Raw genomic sequence first — 19,942 nt, forward strand, 5'->3', positions numbered from 1 at the left:
AACAATCTTTGCAAATAAAATAAGAAGAGAGCATTTTTTGTTTCCCTTTATCTTTTCTGAACGCTTCAGAGAACCACCACAGAAATGCTAAGAGCCTCATGTGGCTCCGGCACCCTGGATTAAACCTTGATAAAGACCTTTTGAAATAATCTAGATCCTGTTTGAAGACTATGGTTTTAGATTATTGGTTATAGATTGCCGCACAGTGGCACAGTGGCAAGCGCTCTCGACTCACCACGAGAAGGTTGTGGGTTCAAGTACGGCCCGAGCCGTCGTGTGTAGAGTTTGCGTGTTCTCCCCGTGTGTGCATGGGCTTCCTCCAGGTATTCCGATTTCCAGACTGGCGACTTGTCCAGGGTGTATCCTGCCCTCACCCTCAGTAGGCTGGGATCAGCTCCACCTGCCCTGCAAACGTTAAACGGTATAGAAGATGGAGGGATGAGTGATTCTAGATTGTGCTTGTTTGGTTTGCTTTGAAGACTTAAGATTCTGGAGATTCTTAAGAGACTGGATCTTTTTTTTTTGTTCAATTTTAAGGAATTTGGGAGTCATTTTAAGAGTTAAAGTTTGTTTAAAAGAAAGAGACTTTGTGTTGTACAAAGTTTGGGTGTGCTTTGAATATTGTGGTTTTATTTCCAAAAGCCTTGACTTGAAGAGTCCGTATGTTGGTGTCTGTATTTGACAGTCTTCAGGGCTGATTTATAGAAATTTTGTCTTTTTCAAAGAGTTAAGGTTTAAAATATGTGGAAATAAATAGACTTAATGTGATGTGAGGAGGAACGATAGTTTGTGTCTGTTTGAGAGTGTGAGTCTCTTAAGTCTCTTCAATTCAAAATGTCTTGGTTTAGATGAGTCGGTGACTAAAGTTATTTCTCTGAAGGACACATATAGAAACATTTAGGAACATCAAGGTCAAGTCAATGGAAGTGACGTGGATCACGTACTGTCCTGCATTTCTGGTTTCATTTGTGATATTTCTAGAATCTACTTCGGGCCATATATAATGTACCATCAGGCCGCAGTGGCTCTCGGGCCGAAGTGTGAAAACCCGTGATTTAGATGAATGAGGCCATGTTTCAAGTGCATCGCTGTTGAGATTTCACTTCTGAAAAGTTTAGCATTTACACAACAACGTTTCGAAAACGACGTCCATTTGCCTCTAGTTTGCGCTGTTGGTTGGTTGGTTGGTTTTCAGTGTCTCCGAGCTTCGTTGTCATGATAACGGATGCGTAAAATGATATGAAAGTTTTCAGTTTTCACTTGAAAATGTCGGCCCTTGTCTGTTTTAGGGGGTCAAACATTACGAGTTTAATTCAAAGACTCTGGGTCACAAATCAGGATTGGAATAAATCGGCTGAATTTCTAATATATATCCAGCTGTTTTAATACATTTGGGGTTCATTCTCCACTCAAAGAAGTTTGGCAACTTCTAAAGAGTCAGGGTCGTTTCTTCCAAACATTTGGTTCATGAAAACTAAAAGCAGCTTCTTCGTGACTCAGGAAGAGAAATGAGGCGTGGACTTGATCGTAACATGAGAGAAGACGATCCAAAACCATTAGGAGCTTTGTCGAATAATCCTGATCTCTGCGTCAGGAAGCCAGAGCAGAGACCTGAGAACATCAGATCAATCGGAAGACTCGAACGAATAAAACAATGTTTTTAACTGCTTTTGTCAGAGTAATGACAATTGATCAAATCTAACCGCAGTTTTTTAACGGGAGTGCAAACACATGTGTAAGGCCATTTTTGTGTCATCAGCTATTCCTCTCTCACTCTCTTTGACAGGGCACACCTCTTTCTTTCCTCCTCCTCCTCCTCCACGTCTTCCTCCTCCTCTTCGTCCTCCTCCTCCTCCATCAGCCTCAAGTGTCATTTGTTTACCATAGCAACCGGATTAAATTAGGGGAAGTGATTACGGCTTATTAACAACCAAACGCTGTCAGTATATTCTTATAATTTGGTATGTAAACACTTTGCCCTCGTAGTGCTCTCTACAAGAAATTGCTTTGTACAGTGGGCGCACGCCTGCATGTGTGTGTGTGTTTGTGTGTGCGTGTGCGTTCCTGATTGGGTGACGGTGAGGGGGGTTGGGGGGGGGGGGGGGGTTCAGTCATAATAAAAATATAATTATGAATCAGACAATAGCCACTCGTAGTACCCCCTGCTGCAGCCACCCACCCGTTGCCCCTTTATCAACCTGTCCCCTCACACACAAACACACACGTAGCCTCGACCCAGCACCAACCTGCCCCCCCCCCCTCCCGCCATAAAGAAAAAAGAATCCCAGGTACCACCAGAGAGCCTCTTGTAATGAACAATAAAGAAGCTAACCTCTTCTCATTTTTTTCCCTCCTTGATTCTAACTAATAAACCCACTAGAATTAACATTCACACTTCATGTAATGAGATGAGGAGAGAGCGAGGGGAGGGGGGGTGAGGCGGGGGGGGGGGGGCAGACTTTAGTTCTCCATATTGACTGCTCTCGCCCCCAGCCCCGCTTTGCATTTAATACAGTACTCGGAGCCAAAGTGATTGTCAAATTATTTCCTTGTTGTGTGGAGAGATATTTGTAATTAATATTAAAATTAAGCATTGCATTGATGCCGGCTGGTGTATTATTACAAAAGCTGCTACCAAAAGGCCACTGTACTTGCCCAGTGCTCTCATCTCATTTAGATTTTTTTTTTTACACCGTTATCTCTCATGTTATGCATGAAAATACTCACCTATTTCCCTCCATCTCTAACTCGTATTTTTCTTCCCTTAATTTACACTAAACCTCTCTCTTTTAAAAAAAAAAAAAAAAAAAAGATTTTTTACCCTTTTTGTTATCCCACTAATATTTCCTCTCCTGCCCTCCCCTCTCCTTTAAGACATCAATTATACACCCACAGATTATGTTTTCATGGGGTGTCCCACCGGTTTTGGCAGAGTGCTTTAGAAATGCGGGATCATTTTAAATAAGCACCTACTCAGAGAGAGAAAAAAAAAAAAGAAAAGGGGGGGTGGGTGGGTGAGAGAAGAAGAAAAAGAAAGATGAAGGAGTATGAGAGATGGAGAGAGAAAATAGAAAAAGAGAGAGGAGGCTGCTCTAGGCCAAGAGAATATGAGCAGGTGCAGCAGGGAAAATGAGTGCTATAAACAAGCCTAGGTCCTCGTAATTTATCATTAATCTGGGTGCCTGCGCTCGCAGTGCCGGGCTTATTCTGCATGCTGATAGCCATGTCATATTTCTTATCGCAGATTTGTTTATGCTCTTATCCTTGTTTCTCAGGCTTTACACTTACTGCTATGGCCTCGGCTATTACCACGCTGGCATTTGGAGAAGAGAGACGGTAAGTTGCGTATATGTATGATGAGCCACAAACAAGAATGATCCATGAATGTGTCACTTTGACTTTAATGGATAAAACCAAACTGAGGCGCGCTGCGTGTGAAAGAAGGGGGGGGGGGGGGGGGATAAAACATACATTTGACAAGGAATGCGGCCCCGTGACGGGTGTTACAAAAAAGTCAATCAAGCGGCGACGGCGCGGCGCTAATCAGGGACACGTTAATGGTTGTGCCTGGACCCGCTGTGGAAGTCCCTCCTTTGTACTGAGAGATCCCAGTTCCTCAAACCAGAGACAGATTGCCACAGAAATCAGTTCAACTTTAAAGAGGCTCAGATGGGCATCAAATCTGTCCAAATGTTCTGTACATTGACGAGACACACCAGATTTATCATGAATTTCTCATATTGGACTACTTCATTAACAGCGTTCCAACCGTGTTTACTTGAATAATCAACCAACTAACTGTATCTAAAGTAACAACATGATCTACTTGGAAAAACTGTAGCTGAGGCCTCAGTGTTTGAGTGACTGTCTCCAATGTTTATTTTTCATCAAAGTTAGGACGATTAGAAAGCGGCCCCCCCTCCTCCCAACCCCTTCATCCGCATTTGAATTGGTAATACTGCTTCTTTGTTTACTCTGTGCAATTTACTAATGAAAAATATGTGCAGAAGTTATTGATTCATGACCATAATTGTTTAATTATTAATCAGTTTAGTCTTATATTTGCATTTTAAATGTAGCAGAGAGCTAGAGAAAACTGAAACGCAGGTTCAAGTTTATTTTCTTTTTGTTTGTGTGTGAGTGTGTGTGTGTGGTGGGGCGGGTGGGGGGGGGGGGGGGGGGGGGGGTTCTTCCAGTGTGCCATCAGAGTTGGTGGGGAACATCAAAGACGAGAATGCGTTAGTGTTAAAATAGAGAATGTACTTTGGGATCTCTTTGAAAAGAGTGTCATTTAAACCCCTTTAACTTTCTCAAGAAGATAAAAAGCTGTGGAGAAATAACTTCTTAAACCAGAGCTTTTACAACAGACCTGGATTGGCACAGACTCTTGGAGATACATCCCGATAGATGGCCTTTTAAACCAACCCTGGACTCTTTAACAAGGAACTCTGACTTTAAACCACACCTGAATTCTTTAGACCTGACCAGGAGGACTCTTTTTACTGCATTCTATAAAACAGACTCTGAATGTCAAAGCTGGACTTTGGACTATTGAAAACACCGGATTGAATCAAACTGCATCCAGAAACAAATCCCTTCTCTTTGTACTTGACCTCTTTAAATGAGACCAAAGATGCAACGCTGATTGTAGTTTGAGCCGTAAAAGCTTTAATTGATGTTGGACTCAAATTTCAAACAGTCTCACATGTCCACGATGAAGAAAGTCAGGGACGTACAATGTAAACAAGCCGACGGTCAAACTGACTCGTCTTTTCAATATAGACCCAGACTGTGAACTCTTGATCAAATGGTTGAAAAGAAGGTTAAAAGATTAAGAATCTGAAGAGAAACCGGAAAAAGTTTACGATTTCAGACGCAAGCGCTTGTAAGCAATTACATAATATTTATCCAATATTCTCTGGATGCTAAACAAGACATTCTGTCCTTAGAAACAAATAAAACAGGCACTATTGTCTTTCCATCCTTCCATCCTCCCTCCCTCAGGTTCGATTGTTTGAATATCCAATAAAAAGATCAAAGCAAAGGCCATCAGCCATTGATGTGATTGATTAAGCGGCTAATTTGTTAAGAGCTAAAGGAAACATGATTGTATTGAACAGGATTCTTAGAATTGGGCCCAGAGACGTTCCAAGATAAATCAATGAGCTATACGACAGAAGCCTTTACAATGCTGTTGGTTTTTCTGGTGGTTTGGTTCCATTTTATTCCCTTTTGCCATCATGTTCCATTGATGCTGTGAAGGTACAAGAGGAAGATGTCAAAAGCACTTTCACCAAAACCTTGACTACCCCCCTGTGGTAGCAGCTGCTGTGCCAAGTACGAGAGGCTGAACACTGGCTAACCTGTTTGTGTGGAGCACAGAGGGCTGAGTTAGCATTCAGAAGCCTGAGAGGGGCTCAGAAACAACGTCGTACACGAGTGAGACTTATTTCTCTGGCAGTAACCCCCCAAACACGCTGCACGGGGCTGTTGTATGCAGAGCTTAACAAGACGTTTAGGCTGCAGCTATTGACTGACACTCCTCCACAGAAACACACTCTGGAGGGCAACTTGTGCCATCGCCTGCAGCACAGTGAAAACAACAGGTTCCCACACAGCTAGCCACTCAAGTGCTTCCAGGGACTTTTTCAAACTTCCCCTGTTCCTGTCTTTGAGAGTGGAAGAAGAGAGAGTGGCTGGAATGAGAAAAAAAATTAATTAATTAATTAATTTAAAAAAAATGTAAAAAGCTGCTGGAAAAATGGAAATATCTTCTTTTTTTTTTTTTCATGAATTCATTATAACATACAATCTGATCTTTAGAAGTGCAGACAAACTATTCTAATGTTTGATATCTTTTTTGACATCAAACATTTTTGACAAGTTCGTTTTGTGTTTAACAAGATGTAAATGACCTCTGCTGGTTACCACTATGGGTTAAAACTGTTAGTTACCACTGGAAGTCATCACTGTAACTGGGTTGACACTGTGTTTGTCTGTACTGTCACTAACTTGTCGATCAAATCTAATTTTTGTAGCCAATTCATGCAGGAAAACCAGTGAAATTCAAGCGGTTCACATACTTTTTTTCTTAACTCTGGTAGTTGAACCTGACTACCAGCTGAACGTTCTCCTGTATGTCCTCTCTACTTCCACAAAACTACATTCAAACTGATTTTTTCCCTTCGTCTATGAAAGAATTTGATTCGTTTGTTATTAAAAATCATGTTATAAAACCGCTTTGAGAGCTCCCATCCACAAATATCCATTTCAAATAACTTTTTCCCTTCATGACTCCTTATTTCGTGACTCCATTAGAAACTAGGGCTTTCGTGATGTTAGAATAAAGTACAAATAATTTTCTGTGGGATACAGATTATACAAAGACAGACAAGTTTCCAGATTTATAATAACTGAGTTTATTTTCCTTCAGAGCAGCACCGGTGCCGATGATGAGGTTTACTATCAGAGAAGTTCTCATGTAACGCAGGCTGAAAACCTCAAGTTATTGATGTCCCCTTTAGAAGGCAGAACAAAACTTGCAGGGCATGAACAGAGCAAACTCATTGCTTTTAACTGTCGGGCCACTCTCAAAGTTATTTCCATATGACGTTAGTGCAACAATACACTCATTCTTCTTATGAAGTGAAAAGCGAAGACAGGACAATGATGTTTTCAGCCAGCCATGTGTGAGCGCTGTATGCGGGCCCTTGTTCTTACAAAAAGGGGAAAAAAGGTCACTGCAGGACTGCCACACCCCAAGGTCAGTTCAAGTGAAGTGCATAATTAATGACGTAGCTCTAAGGCACCAAACTCATTTTCAGCTATAAAAACAGAAGGGAAGTGTTTGAGACCCAAATGAGAAATTTATTCATTTGAAAAATGTGAAAGTGGGCTAAAGCATTCATCTTGATTGCGTTTAAACTGTACGCACACGTCGGTAGGCGAGGGCTGTTTTACCATTTTCGGTATTCATTTTTTGCCTCTTTCCCTGCTTTCTCATAACATTTCATAGTTAATTCCTCGCGATGGTCTTGCTTGTTATTTTCCTTCGCCTGCCAAAGCAGCAATCACTCTGAAATAAAGCCCCTCAGACACGAGCACTCACAGCACACGGGCTTTTGGAAATGACATTGGTGGATTTCTACCTAAACATGGTCCCATCTGACAGACACCCAGGTGGGGTAGCAGGTGTCTTCATTCTGTGACCAATCCCAGCGATTAATGGATCAATTAAGTTCCAGGTAGGAGAGAAAGCAGCTGCACCCACACCCATCCTCAGCGTAAGTGGCCTATCTGAGAAGACCTTCATTTCAGAATAATCAGAGATACGAAAGGACACCGCATTGAGTTGTTACTCGGGTCATAATTGCATCCCGGCCTAAATAGGGTCATTTTCCATTTACTGTCATGTGGGCTTAGTAACAAACAAAAAGTGAAATGTAATTCCAGCCACTTGCATCCTTTGGTGATTTCTGGAAAACTGCAGCTTGGCACATCATTTGCGTCGTTGTTAGCCGACATCATTAGGAGAAATTTGAAGAGCAGGTATCAGCATGCGGGAAGGCGTTCGTGCATTAGAAGTGGAATATAAGCATTCAGCGAAAGTAACATTGCAAATGTGGCAAAGGTTTGAGGCGCTGTAGCACTGTGGCTCGGCTGGTAGAGGTGTAGCTGCAGGTTCCATTCCCCATTTCCCCGTGTCCACATGTCCAAGTGTCCTTGAGCAAAGCGCTGAACCCCAAATTGCTCGGAATGGATCGAGCACCTTACCATGGTAGCTGTCTCTATTGGTGTGTGAATGTGCTGTAGGGGACTCCTCTTTATAAATGAAATCCATTACATATTGGACATTTGTGATAAGATAGACAGAAAAAAGGGATGGAATAGTAAGGCTGGTACTTATAGCTATCATCCATCTTTTAGAGAACAAGCAAGCTCCACACAGATAGTCCAGGCCTGGACTCAAACCCACAACTTTTCACTATGAGGCCAGAACGTGGTAACCACCACACCACTGTACAGCCCAATAAGAGCGATCAAATCTTTGAAACCTGAACAAAATTATCAGGAGTTTCTCACATCTAAAAATGTAGCTGAAAATTAGTACTTGATTACAGCTGCTAGTCCTTCTGTAGAAAATAGAAGAGTTATGTAAACATATGTACTCAACACATAAACACCGTGGTGCAGTTTAATATCTGATTCATTGATTTAGTTCAACTGAAGTCACTGAAATTAGCTGGAGGAAGATGCTCTTTAACCTGGACGTAGGAATTAAACATCAGCCTGCAACCATGCGGAGAGCTCGTTCCTCCTCAATGAATATGACATTCCATTTTAACTGATGATACAGGCTGATGTTAGTGTTGCTTGTCGCGGGAGGCCTTTATGCAGTGAGTTTGTTCGGGATCGATGAGGCGCTCCACCTCCACTAAACAGGAGTTTATTGTAATAGTAACCACGAAGACGACAGCTTCAGCAGCACAGTGGGAGACAGCAGATCTGCAGCTTCATATGAGACCTGATGACTGGATTCTGCGAGGGGTTTGCATGTTCTCCCTGCACTTGAACTGGTTTTGTGCAGATACTTTGGGTTCCTCACATAATCTAAAGACATGACAGCAAGCATATCAAGGGTGGCAGACCATGCATTTCAGACTAGGCCTTCAGTAGTGCACGGTCTGAATCAATAACCTTTTATGGCGATAGAAAACATGTCATTAAGCAGAAATGTAGTATAAAGAGCTGTTGCATTGCACATAGATGCTTATGTAGCCAGAAGAAATGCCTTTACTGAAGAAACAAGCCCTGAATGCACAACTCTCCTACTTCAGCTATAGCTGCATCAAAAAGCATCAATAATAATCTCATAGAAATGCATATTTGTTCGGAAAATCTGCAAAATTTTACTCACCAAAAATCCTGATTATTTGAACACAAAATCCATCCTCCTGTCTTTCTTCAGTCAGTTCAGTTATTCTGTGAACAGATTTTCAGTGTTTCACTTCCATCATAAAGTCATTTTCTGTCACCACTGAAGCTGCCTCATGTTCTCACTCAGAATCTTCTGCTGAACCATTAATCTCATCCACCAGTCAGTTCTGTTCTTAATGGAGGTGGAGATAGATCCAAAGTGTTGAGTGGGTTCAGCTGGACGAGGCTGCATGCAGGACTTTTCTCTGGGATTCCAGAAACTTCCGGGGGTCCAGGAGGATGACAGGCATGACATATCAGGTTTTCGTGGTCTTGAAATCTGTCTGGTAAATAATATAATCCAGAATCCCGCCGTGACGTTTCCGGTCGTGCGCGAGGTCCGGCTTCACCGGCGTTGCGTTCAGTGACCTCTTGAAAAGTCCGTCATAAAATTGGCTTTAACAATAAATCAACAAGCAAATCAATTTCTCCTCCTCCTTCAGCCATTGTTGGTTGACAACACCGCCATTTAATCAACACAACTGTATTTTTGCTCGTGCAGCTCGTTACAGATGCTGTCAGCTTGCTCTGGCTAGTACACTCTGACTATCCAATCAGAGGGCTTGAATGCAGTGACGTCACCGTACACCTTTTTCGTTGTTTTTATTTTTACTTTTTTTTTAAAAAGCCACTGCTCCACAGGAACTTTTTATTAAATTTCTTTAACTTTATTGCACAAATAAGAAGCATCCAAACAGTGCAATCAAACATCAAACACAACCAAAAAGAAACAACTTTAACAGACAGCACTCACAAATACATTAATAGAATCCTAAATTCTATGACAGGTGATTATAAAGTTCCGTGCACCTCAAAGAGGGCAACAACTCCTGACTGCAGTGTCGCCAACTTAAGATCTGACTAGATGAAGTGATCAACACTTATTTTATGCTTCTGGGCTGTAAAGGACTGTGAAGGCCTCAGGCAGATTCTTCAACCCTGGCAAAAAGTGATGGCACAAATGTGATTGGATAAAAACTTTAATATGAAAATACACGTCTGGAAGCAGTGGGAGAAGCTAGGGAAGGGAGTGGACAGACTATTTCAAATTATTTAAGAAGTATTCATTCAATTCAATTCAACTTTATTTATATAGCACCAAATACAAAACTAATGTCTTGTCATTTCTAGGTCATGGAGCAAATATAATTAACATAGAAATATTCATTCAGATATTTTTCTTAGGCCAGCAGAGAAGGCCTTGGAGGCCCTGACGGCCCACCACTTTTTATTTGTACTGAGCAAACTCGGCTAGCTAAATTAAGCTATTTTTTCATTTAGGTAATGTCTATGTTCCACAGGTTTTCCACACTGCAGTTTGCTCTGTAGACTTATTCTAACACCAGGGATTCAAACCAAGGTCCTCTATAGGGGTCAACACATACGGTATCCTCGCAGCCTTATTGGGAAGCTCAGAATTTAACTTGGAGGTTGAAACTTTTCCACTTCTAACTTACTCATGAACTCACTTTAACACACTGAGACCTGAGCTGAGACATCCGTGATGCTGCCATGAAAGCTCGCTACCTCATTGCGATCAAACTTGCCTTAAAGTCATGCTGTCAGGGAGAGTTTGTAAAAACCACATAATGCAACAGCTATAGGAGGTTTATTTTTAAATTTCACTATTTCAATAGTAACTGTTTGTTTTTATTGAAAATATAGACATTTTCATCACATGTACTCTGCACCACAACAGAGAAACACTTTAAAGTTTAAATTTCTAGGTAATCAAGGCACTATTTTACCAGTCCGGCTCACTCAAAATAAAATTGAGCTGTATGTGGCCCCTGAACTGAAATGTTTTTGACACCCCTGGTTTGTTGTAAACAAAAATACAAATACATTTGGTATGATTGACCTCTGATTTGCTGAATCATTAAAGTGAAGCCAGATATTGTTAGAAACCCCCACCTTCACTACTGTACGGGGGCCTTCAAAATGAAATCATTAAGTCTGTTCTAGATTTGCAGAGTGATTTCTTCAACGGGTGCAAGTATGATTGCGACGACCTCTGAACCCCCAAACCGCTCACCCTAAGAAGAAAGATTATTTTACTTGATCAGTTTTTATATCCAAGTTGTGCTCCTGATGATGCTGATTGTGACTTGCATCACGACAGCAGAGACCCATTTTCTGAATAAATTCAAACACTTTTTTCTCAAAGCTCCTCTTTGAACTTAACACCCAATCTCTAACAACCCTGAACTGGTACCTACTTAAATGCTCCAGTGTGACGAAACTAGCAGCTTTCAAAGAGCACACTGGAGTTTCAATGCAGTTGTGTCCCACTTTCACACCCCTCCCACCCCACCACCACCACCACCACCACCACCAACACACACACACACACACACACACACACACACACACACACGCAAAAGCTCCCACAACAATCACACTTTGTCATATTCATCCTAACACAACCGCGTGGCTGCAGACATGCGGTGATGTGTGCTCACCTGAGCTGTGATGGGTGCAGCGCTGTGAATGACAGGATTGATTCTCGGGCACCAAGTTCATTTACATATTTTTACTTTTCTCACAGCATCAGCACACTTAATTCTTTTTTTTTCTCCTCCTGCCCCCCCCCCCCCCCTTTTCCAAATTTCCCTATGCGCAATGCCTATGTGTGTGTGTGTGTGTGTGTGTGTGTGTGTGTGTGTGTGTCTGTGTGTGTGTGTGTGTGTGTGTGTGTGTGTGTGTGTGTGTGTGTGTGTGTGTGTGTGTGTGTGTGTGTGTGTGTGTGTGTGTGTGTGTGTGTGTGTGTGTGTGTGTGTGTGTGTGTGTGTGTGTGTGCATTGCCTCTGAATGTGTGTGTCATAAAGTGTTATTACTGGGGAGAGAGGGAGAAGCTTGTCTTTTTCAAGGAACACCCCCAGAACTAATGTTCCACACCTGTGCACAGTGCGACACTCTTTATCGAGCATCACAGGTGCACTGCATTAATTGTGGGAGAAACCATTTCATTGGCGGGGGGTGGGAGTTTGGAGGGGAGGAAGCACTGGTGGTGATGTGGGGGTCCTCCTGCACCTCCTCCTCCTCCTCCTCCTCCTCCTCCTCATCGTCGCTGGCATGCATTCAATCACTCAATATTCACATCTAAATTGCTTTTAGCATTGAGGGCTGGAAGGTTTGGAAGCATCTGCATGGATGATATCAGAGGAGGCCGCCATGTTTCCAAGGACTGACGTTTACTAACAACGTTCTTTTCTTTTAGCTTCAAAATAAGTGGCAGTTTTGTATGTTTTTTATGTGTGCACACAGCGTTGTGTAGCATTCATGGAAGTCTTGCTGAATACATGTACATGGGGTGAAGAGAGCAGTGTGTGTGTGTGTGTGCGTGCATGCGTGCGTGCGTGCGTGCGTGCGTGCGTGCGCGTGCGTGCGTGCATGCGTGCGTGCATTCGTGCGTGTGTGTGTGTGTGTGTGTGTGTGTGTGTGTGTGTGTGTGTGTGTGTGTGTGTGTGTGTGTGTGTGTGTGTGTGTGTGGTGTAAACACCTGCAGGACCCGGAGGTCAAACGTATGAGCCTGCCCCCTCCGGTGACACAATTACCATGCGTAAATACCTTCCCAGCACTCTCTCCCTCCTTTTCTTCTTGGTCAAACCATTCCTTTACACCACCCTCATCTCTTTTCTTTTTTCTTTTTTTTTCCTGCAGACCAGATTATGACTGTCTGTCAATCAGTCCATTTAACATCTGCTCTGAGTAAGGCGAGGCAGACAATAACACATCATGGTCACTGAACTGAATATCCCCAAAGATTTCTTTCTTTTTTTTTTTTCTTTTTTTTTTTACATTTTCCTTCACTTTTCCTCTTCTATTTCTTCTTTTTGGAGGTCCAGTAATGAGTTACAAAAGGTCATTGGAGCATTGCAGCTGCTCATCCACTCGTGCCATAATCCATGGCACTCATGCCTGATTACCCCTCCAATGGTCAAAGGTAGGGAGGGGGGGGAGTAAAAACAATGGGTGCAAAGCATGAGGCTCCTCCAAGAAATATGGGCCAGAAGTGTTATTTTGGACGGTGCCAGTCTGAGAGAAATAACCCTGAGCAGATCCATTTATTCTTTTAAATGAAAAAACGCTTTGGCGGCGGCGGCGGCGGCGGCGGCGGTGGCATGCAGTGAGGGGGAAAAACATGACACATTTTCTCCCTTCCCCTCCATCAACAGCCATTTTGATCTCCACAATTGACCTTCCATGGCATCATTTACAATGAGTCATATCACAGGCACAAAGTGTTAAAGCTGCAGCGCACTCGCCGGCATGTGCACATGCTCACGCACACGGATAACCATCCTCGCAAACTTGCGTCTCACACACACACACACACACACACACACACACACACACACACACCTTGGCATTATCACTTGTAGGCGTAATAGCTTTAACTAGACCAAATTGTGCGCCCTTCATTTGTATGTCTACGGCGACCCACATTCTCAGCGACTCGCCCTTTGACAAAGCGGGGTCATTCCCCCAGCAAAGAAAATGAAGCCCAGTAGATATTGTTTGATTGGATTTTGCCTTTTCAAGGTTTCAGGATCATTACAGGAATTCATTTGAAGTGTTGCTGAAAATGAAACTGCGACCCTCTTCCCCGCATTTAATTATTCTAATACCACTTTCTTCTACGCTCTCATTCTCTCTCTGTCTCTTTTTTTTTTTCTTGCTTTCTTCCTTTTTTTTCTTTTCTTTTTTTCATCGGTCTGCAAAGTGTGCCATTTGGAGAAATTAAAACCATCAGGCCAGACCTTAAAATGAGACCAGGGTGGACTAATTTTCACCCGGCGAGTTATTTTGTTTCTTTCCGGCCATCTCATCTCTCGCTCTCTCTCTCTCTCTCTATCTCTCTCTCTCTCTCCAATTTTTTCTCTTCTTCTTCCTCAAATGATCCCTCTACTTCATCCTTTTTTTCCTCTGACCTCCTCTAAACTTCCTCGCTCTGTTCTCTTCCTGCTCTCACTTCTCCAGCATTTCCATCACTTTTGTCCCCCCCCCCCCCCCCCCCCTTCCCCCACACCCCCCACACCCCTACCCATCCACATTTTTTAAACACAAGCCAGTGCGTTGGTTCCAAACCAAATGTGTTCATTCCAACATTTCAATAAATTGAGTAGGGGAGGCATTAACGTTAATCACAGCGACCACATTGTGCTTTAGACACGTTGGTGGGATTATGGATTACTATTAGCTGGATGGAAAACGATTCTTTCATTTGAATTCCGACTTCCTCGTCTTGCTAAAATTAAAAAGAGAACTAATACTTCTTGGACAATAATACTTCTTCTTGGACAGGACTTTGCTCTCTCTGTCTTCCTCTCTCTCACTCTCTCTCGCTCTCTCTCTCGCTCTCTCTCTCTCTCTCTCTCTCTCTCTCTCTCTCGCTCTGGATCTGTAGGAATACCCGAAGAGCAGCTAATGACAGACAACAGGCAGTTCACATCTCCACACCAAGCTTATTGTTTCATTTAGCAAACTGATACCTCTGTTGCCGATAATGATAATTCTTCTGACTGAGACTGATTACCAGCCCGTCTCGTTCCATATTTGCAGTCGGCGACATGCTCCGTCTGACAGATTGCGTCAGACCTGCTCTCTCCATGAGAACTTAACAGGAAGTAGGGAAAAGAAAGCTACATATCCTCATCAAATAAGATAGTAAAAGTAATCCGAATCAGTGATTACCAACATGGGCTCGAGGTAAAGAAACCCAAAAAAAGGTTCTCACGATGCTTTTAGTGTCATAACTTCTTATCTCCTTGTGGTGGCGCTGCACGAGTGAGTGAAGGAGAATAACGTCACCATTTAACATTAGTAGGAAAGTTACGGAGGCGACTACCCTAACCAAAAAAAATAGTTTTTTAAAATAAATATCAATGCTGAAATTATTTTTAAGTGGAATAAATTGTGTTTGGTTTGTTAGATAACTGGTTAAGCAATCCGCATCTTTTTCATTCATTTATTTAAAACAATTCCAAATATATTAATGCCATGCAAATTGTGTTTGTAGTTTTTTAAGCAAGCATGTACAATTTATACAAAGAAAATCAGCTTTTTTTTTTAAACACGACCAAACCAGCAGCAGTCAATGTTTGACCTGCAAAGGAAACTGAGAGATGTGTTTGATTTGACGGGGGGGGGGGGGGACAACACACACTCATCTCTCGCAAATTATAAAGGGAGTGATGATCTTTAAAACTGTTTTTGTCAGTGAGTGGTTGGATCTCTGAACTTGCTTTAGTTCTTAGAAAATAGATTATTGTCGTTAGGTTGAACCCCGTATGAGGTACTTTACAGCAAAAAACAAAATCCCTGTTCTGTTTCAAGATACTGTCATTGTTTTGAACTTTGGTGACTTAAAAGCTGTGAAACAAATAATAGTTGGATTATCGTAAAAGCAATCCGACTACTCCAGATTCTTGAAAAGACATGCACCGGGAGTCCCTGAGTGAGACCTTCGACTCCTGCTGCTCTGTGTGGCTGCTACCGATGGGTCAATTTGGGAAAGGAATTTCCTCTCTGGGGACTAATACAGTGCAATAAAATAAAATGAATAATGTTTATAGCGTATTGTTCTCTGCTCCATGTGTGTTTGATTTCAATACGAAATCAACTAAAATCCTCAACTTTGATGCCAACTTTTTAAAGAATACGTTATTATACTGCAATTTCAATACATTAATTCAGTTCCCTGACAGGGACTGAAGAGACATTTATACCATTTCTTTGTAGTTTTCTTTGATTTTCTGTTTAACAATGGTAAAAATAAGTCATTTCTTTTCAGTTTTCTTTGTTCTTCCTTTCAAGAATGGTCAGAATACCTCTTTTCTTTGCAGTTTTCTTGATTTTCTGTGTAAGAATGGTAAAAATAGCTCATCTCTTTTCAGTTTTCCTTAATTTTCTCTTCAGAACTTGTAGAAAATACAACAATCTTTCAGTATTATTTGATTTTCCATTTAAGAATTGTGAAAATACCACTTTCATTCCTTTTTTTTATTATTTTTTTTTCTTTTTTAAGGAAAAGGGAAACACACTCCCATGTGTGCACGCAGAGTGTAATAGTACAGCCTGGAAGTGGGCTGCAGCGCTGCAGGAGCTGAGTGTATCTGGTCAGACTGAAGACATGTGTAACAGATGGCTGGAGTTATGGTATCCATATCGCCCTTTTAATCTTATCCTTACAAGAGGAATTTTCTTTCTCTGCCTCCAACACGTTTGATCAGATTAATAACCTCTTGCTGGAAAAAAAACAAAAAAAGGAGACTGTTTATGTTCTCAGCTTCAGTTACAATGTGAAGAATCTGAGTGAGAATTAACTGTGTGAGGAGGACATGAACTCCTTTTGACGTAATCAAACGCAGTAAATCGTCCAAAAGTATGGACACTTAATTGGTTAAATTTCCTATTCCTGGATTGATTTTACTGGACCTTAATCTAAATTAGACTTGTTACATCAGCCCTGCCAAAGAAAAAGAAAAAAAAGAAGAAGCTGTCTTTCATATGAAACGAGCCCGTTGGGAAGAGTTCTGGACAGCCAGGCAGCCTTGTAAATCACACAGTCACATATTAAACAGGAATTATCCTGTGGAACAACCACTGTTGTCGCGTTTGATTCCTGCTTAAAAGTTTTGGGGCAGAATATGAATGGAAGTGGACCGAGGTCGAACAGAAGCATCTCGTCTCTACTCACATGTTCACATTAAAGCTCTCTTCCTTGTTTTCTCTCCTTGTTGCTTTCAAATCAATTCTTGTGGATCTCCTTGTGTTTTAGCCTCCCTCGCACCTTTCTGCAGAAATCTCTGATGGAGTACGTTGATGTTTGCCCCACTCACTTGCTCAGTGACTGTATTGGTAAGAACACATCGTAAAGACACTAAAAGCCTTTAGTCAGTATAGCTGATTACTAAGGATGATCCTGGTGTCAACTAAATCAAAATTTTAATTAAGATTAGTCAACTAGTGTTAAAAGAAGGAAGAGACCCAGAAACAGTTAAAGTTTGCGTAATTACGCGTAAGTTATTTCACAATCACAAACCTCAACAGCCATATTGGGGTTATTTAGCATCATTTAGCTTCAGTGCATTCAGGATGGAGGTTGTGCATTGGTCCAGTGCTTAAGCCTTACTTTCATTTTCCACATTCTGCCCATCTTCATCATCTTTCGGTCATCTTCTGTGGAACAAACCGGCAAACAAGTGCCATAATAATCTTTAAAGCTAAACTTTAATGTCTATATTTTCAATTTTATTTTATTTATCAAACAATTACTATAGAAAATGATGACAATCTCATTATAAAGCCAACTTTAATGAAACCTTCCATTGCAGAATACAGTGAACTATCCAGAAAACTCCTATTGCTCTTGCATTACGGGTGTTTTGATAAACTCTCCCTGACAGCATGGCTTTCAGGCTCATGCTAATTTGCTAGTTTTCATGGTAGCGTCGCTGATATCTCAGCTCGGGTGTCAGTGTTGTGTTGTGTCCACTAAGACACCTTAAGACACATTTTCTTTTAATTCACTTGGTGGTTTGGCTGGATTGGAGCCTCTTGCAGGCCAGCTTTGGATCCGGCCTTTTGTTTGACACCCCTGCTGTACATGAATGAACAGATAAACTACACTTGTTTTGTCAAATGACATCTCATCTCAAACCCTGACTTCTGAGGCCAACTAGTAAACGAGTAGACGGTTTAGCTGACTATTTGCATGCATACTGGTTGAAATTAGGCCCCGTCTACATGACATTTCAAGTGAAAACGCATCGCTTTTGCTTTTTCATTTTAAAAAAAAGTTTCATGTTTACAGGGCAATTATGTGAATTACGGTGACTGTCAACTATATAATTAATAAGTCGGAGCTTTTTCAAAAAGTTACTTTTTTAGTGCCTGCGAGCACCGTTCTTGTGTAAACTGTAGACTATTATACCAACTCTAAAATTTCTGACCGTCAACATTTATAATAATTTGGGCATTTTGTTTTGTTCCTACACTAACTGCGAATATTCACACCAAACAGCAAAGCAATGCATTTTATGATCATTTAATCTCAATGTTGCGCACTATTGGATATCTGTTTCTATTTACCACAAGTGTTTGTGTTTACTAGATAACTGTAAACTGCTATGTCATGAATGAAAGCAAAGAACCAAAACCACCATGTGTTCAATTTTAGTCCGTCTTTGTTATCAATAATTCAGCAAAATCCCACCATGTGACTTCCAATATATAGATTCTTTATGGAATTATTGGGTTTAAAGAGATATAGATTGCAAATTTTAACTGACGCATTGGTTGGGGTTAGGGATGGCGGGTCGTCTTCCCTCACTCGTCTAGATTATTTGAAATATCTGAAAGAGAGTATTTCAATGTCTTCAGCCTGAATTTTTCTTATAAACGTTTCTAAACTAAGCTGTGGTTCTGGGTGCAGGTGTTAATTTGTGAGCCTGAATGGCTTTGTGTGTGTGTGTGTGTGTGTGTGTGTGTGTGTGTGTGTGTGTGTGTGTGTGTGTGTGTGTGTGTGTGTGTGTGTGTGTGTGTGTGTGTGTGTGTGTGTGTGTGTGTGTGTGTGTGTGTGTGCGTGAGATGCTGTCACCAGTGGATGGTATATGTCAGCCTTGACTACACGCTGGCTCCACTTCATCACCAGCTGCAGCCCAGCTCAGCTCCAGAAAACCTGGCACAATGTTTGTCTGTCTGCCTGCATGACGCACAATAAAAAGTGTGTCTCCATTAGACGGGGCTCTGCGGCCACATGCACACACACACACACACAAGCACACAAATACACACAATCAAAAAAAATTGCCTCAAACATGCAGTCATGTACGAATACAACTGGAATCACACATGTGCCCTTTCATAAATGTGCAAACTGACATACATTCACATTATGTCCTTGTAGAAAAGCGTGTGTGTGTGTGTGTGTGTGTGTCTCTCTCTCTCTCTTTTTTGTACCTTTCTAGAAACAACTGCGGTCTGTGCCAGATACCATCATAATGTTGGACAGGTGTACAACACGGTAATCAGGGATTTACGAGAGAGTCCGTTTGTGTGTGTGTGTGTGTGTGTGTGTGTGTGTGTGTGTGTGTGTGTGTGTGTGTGTGTGTGTGTGTGTGTGTGTGTGAGGGAGGGAGGGAGGGAGGGAGGGAGGGAGGGAGGGAGGGAGGACAGGCAGAAGGAAAAAGCAGAAAAACAGAGGAAGGTGAGCGAGTCTTCAGCTTCGTCTTTCTATATAAAACCTGTATGTGCGTCAAACCACACCGTTCCTCCCACGCGCCCCCCACCCCTGATTGCATGTCAATGTGTGTGTGTGTGTGTGTGTGTGTGTGTGTGTGTGTGTGTGTGTGTTAGTGGGCTATCAGGACAAGGTCAGCCTCCTCCGTCCTCAGTGCCCCCCCCCCCCAACACACGCAGACACACACACCACCCAGCCATTCCCTCCACAATAACACTCAATCACATTCGTCCCTCCTCTTTTTCTCTTTCGCTCCTCATCTTTCTCTTTTACATGTTAATCCCCCCTCACCCCCCCCCACCCCCCCCCCCCCCCCCACCCCGCTTCCCGGCTATTTTCCACTCTTCTCGGGCCTCGGAGCCTAAATGACAGGCTGTCAGTGGACGCTGGGCACCGGAGCCAGGTTAGTTAATGCACTAGTTGTTCCAGAAGACACACCTGCAGTCGAGGGGAAGGTATGTCTTCGGGGACGGAGGACGAAGGACCGAATCGATCAGTTGGCCAACGAGTGAACAAAGTCATCAAATTTGCTTACCACCGAGCGCTGATTGGCCCCTTATATTTTCCCTATATTTATTTCTTCAATCCGCCACCGCAGAGCGCACGGTGCTGCCCTCATAGATGCACACACATTAGCACATAGCGCTGTCAACCTAAATGATACTTTTCAACATCTTTCCATTTGCACCTCCTCCTCCTCCTCCTCCTCCTCCTCCTCTT

The sequence above is a fragment of the Lipophrys pholis genome, assembly GCF_963383615.2.
Source record: "Lipophrys pholis genome assembly, chromosome: 2".
Lineage (NCBI taxonomy): Eukaryota > Metazoa > Chordata > Actinopteri > Blenniiformes > Blenniidae > Lipophrys > Lipophrys pholis.